The sequence below is a fragment of the Perognathus longimembris genome, chromosome 28 (genome assembly GCF_023159225.1).
Source record: "Perognathus longimembris pacificus isolate PPM17 chromosome 28, ASM2315922v1, whole genome shotgun sequence".
Taxonomy (NCBI): Eukaryota; Metazoa; Chordata; class Mammalia; order Rodentia; family Heteromyidae; genus Perognathus; species Perognathus longimembris.
The window spans coordinates 55885959-55889117 of NC_063188.1; the positions used below are offsets into that span (position 1 = coordinate 55885959).

At 43.8% G+C, this 3159-nt stretch overlaps 1 pseudogene; it reads left to right on the forward strand.

Annotated features, from left to right (window-relative positions):
• Nucleotides 1–513: 513 nt before the first annotated feature.
• Nucleotides 514–2168, forward strand: LOC125343489 (annotated as a pseudogene).
• Nucleotides 2169–3159: the final 991 nt, after the last annotated feature.

Genomic DNA, 3159 nt, shown 5'->3' on the forward strand with positions numbered 1-3159 from the left:
CACAGCTCTATTTCTGGATTGTTTTGTAGTTAATTGGAGATAAGAGTCTCACAGACTTTCCTGAAAAGGCTGGCCTGAAATTGTGATCCTCAGATTTACATGCATGATCCACTGATACCCAAATGAGAAAAGTCATTTTTAACAAATGATATTTGGAACAATTAGCCCTACGCATAAAAATGAATATTGAACTCTTACTTCAAATCATAAACAACACTCAAAATGTATCAAAATATGACCTAAATATAAAAATTGTTAGGAGAAAATATTCAACTAAATCTCTATGATCAGCATTTAGGCTTTCTTGATATGATATAAAAATTAAAAAAAAGAAAAGAATAGTGACAAAGTATGTCATATACATGTATGAATATGTTACTATGAAACTCATTATTACTATAATTAATATGTGCCAATAAAAGTCTTTTCAAGGATTCAATAAATAGAAGCTCACGCAGTCTGGGCACATGCTCAGTACGGAGACTGAGGCGCCAGCTGCCGACTTGGAAGTTCCGGGAGAAGAGCGCCTGCGCGGGTGTAAGCGTTGCCGGCGGAAAGGGGAGCTTGGCGACTCGGAAATTTGAATAGCACAGTGGCATGGAGTGTGACCTCATGGAGACTGACATCTTGGAGTCGTTGGAAGACTTAGGTTACAAAGGCCCATTGTTGGATTATGGCGCTCTGTCTCAGGCAGTCTCTGCTGGAACCAGTTCCCCTGAGTTTACCAAACTCTGTGCTTGGCTGGTGTCTGAATTAAGAGTACTCTGTAAACTAGAAGAAAATGTTCAAGCGACTAACAGTCCAAGTGAAGCTGAAGAATTTCAGCTTGAGGTGAGTGGGCTCCTAGGGGAGATGAACTGCCCATATCTGTCACTGACATCTGGGGATGTGACCAAGCGCCTGCTCGTGCAGAAGAACTGCCTCCTTTTGCTCACATACCTCATCTCAGAACTAGAAGCTGCCAGAATGTTCTGTGTGAATGCTCCTCAAAAAAAAAAGCTCAAGAAGGAGGCGGTAGTGAGGTCTTTCAAGAGTTGAAAGGCATTTGTATTGCTCTAGGAATGTCCAAACCTCCAGCCAGTATAACTATGTTCCAATTCTTCAGCGGGATTGAAAAAAAAGTAAAGGAAACATTAGTGAAAGTTCCACCTAATCATGTGGGAAAGCCTTTATTGAAGAAGCCAATGGGACCAGCCCACTGGGAAAAGATAGAAGCAATCAACAAAATCATAGCCAATGAATATGAAGTCCAGAGAAAGCTGCTAATCAAACGCTTGGATGTCACTGTACAGTCCTTTGGCTGGTCTGACAGAGCTAAGAGTCAGACAGAAAAGCTAGCAAAGGTTTACCAGCCAAAGCGCTCAACACTATCTCCTAAAAGTGTTGCCCATCTGCTGGCTGCAAGACAAGACTTGTCAAAGATTTTAAGGACAAGCAGTGGTTCCATAAGCTAAAAGACTGCCTGTGCCACCAATAAGGTGTTGATGGGCAGGGTGCCTGACAGAGGTGGTAGACCCAATGAAATTGAACCTCCACCCCGAGAGATGCCACCATGGCAGAAAAGGCAAGACGGCCCCCAGCATCAAGCAGGAGGCCGAGGAGGAGGGAGAGGTGGTTATGAACATTCCTCATATGGAGGACGAGGAGGTCATGAACAAGGAGGAGGGAGAGGTGGACGTGGTGGCTTTGACCACAGTGGCCGAGAGGGAGGAAGAGGAAGTAAACACCAAGGAGGCTGGACAGATGGAGGGAGTGGAGGAGGTAGCTACCAAGATGATGGTTATCGAGATTCAGGTTTCCAGGCTGGTGGCTACCATGGTGGCCACAGCAGTGGCTATCAAGGTGGAGGCGGTGGTTATGGGGACTTCCAGACATCTTCGTACACAGGAAGTGGATACCAGGGTGGTGGATACCATCAGGACAATAGATACCAAGATGGTGGGCACCACAGTGATCGAGGCGGTGGTCGTGGTGGGAGAGGTGGTCGGGGAGGCCGAGGTGGACGTGGAGGCCAGGGAGGAGGGTGGGAAGGCAGAGGGAGCCAGACATACCACCAAGGGGGGCAGTTTGAGCAGCACTTCCAGCATGGAGGCTACCAGTACAGTCATTCTGGTTTTGGGCAGGGAAGACACTATACTAGTTGAGGCTACAGCACCTTACTTTTTGCTAGAGCTCAATAGAAACTTAGTTTCAGAGTCCTGGATCCAGCATCCCATTTGAGTTCACGTGAGGCCACAGGTGGCAGGCAGATTCCTACTTGCCATAAGCATTTGTGGGTTTTTATTCGATTCTGTTGTTTGCTTTTTTTTTAAGATTTAATTAATGCTGTTTATTTGAAAACCACATCTCTCCTTTCTATGAAAACAATTTTTAAAGGTTATTAAAATTGCCTTTAATTGACCAGTAGAGTAATTCCACAGTCAGTCAGAACATGCTGCATACTCTTTTGAAGAAATTACTTGAGTAAAGTAATTTCCATGTTTTCAATATGCAGTTTTGAAAATGAGGATTCACCTAGACTTTTTTCAGATTTACTACTGGGAACCTTCCTCATACTTAAGAGTCCACTTCTATGCGTTCTGCGTCAAGTGTTCTGATATCTGTTTTGTAAGCACAGTTCTGCCCCAGGTTGGCGATTTATTATTCCAAGAGGTTGTGCCACATTTGTTCCCTGGTAGACCTGTTAGGTCCGTTCCTATTAAATGAGCTCCTCTGCAGATAGCACATTGAGTAGCCTTATTCTGTTGATGGAATAATGTACCATATGCTCAACTCTGACAACCTTGAGCATGGCCAAAATCCATAAAGACAATAAAAGCAAACCAAGTTGTGAACCTATAGGACATAGAGGCATTTAGTTAAGTGTAGCAACTCAAACTGACCTGCATCCTTACAAGTTCCTCCTTCAACCTTACTTTTACTTGAAGTCTGCTAGAAGAAATGGCAAACCAAAATTTGTTTTATGCACAAGTTAATACCACTGGCTCAGCAAATACAAGTTAGTTTGCTTTAGGCAGGACACTCTTTTTCTTTTGTAATGGAAGAAATGCACTACAAAGTAAGCTGGAGTTTTGCTTAGTGCAGGAGGCCCTTTATTATTGCTGCAGAAAACAAAAGCCTGGCTGAGTCCATGTTTCCCATTATCCTTTACTGACATCT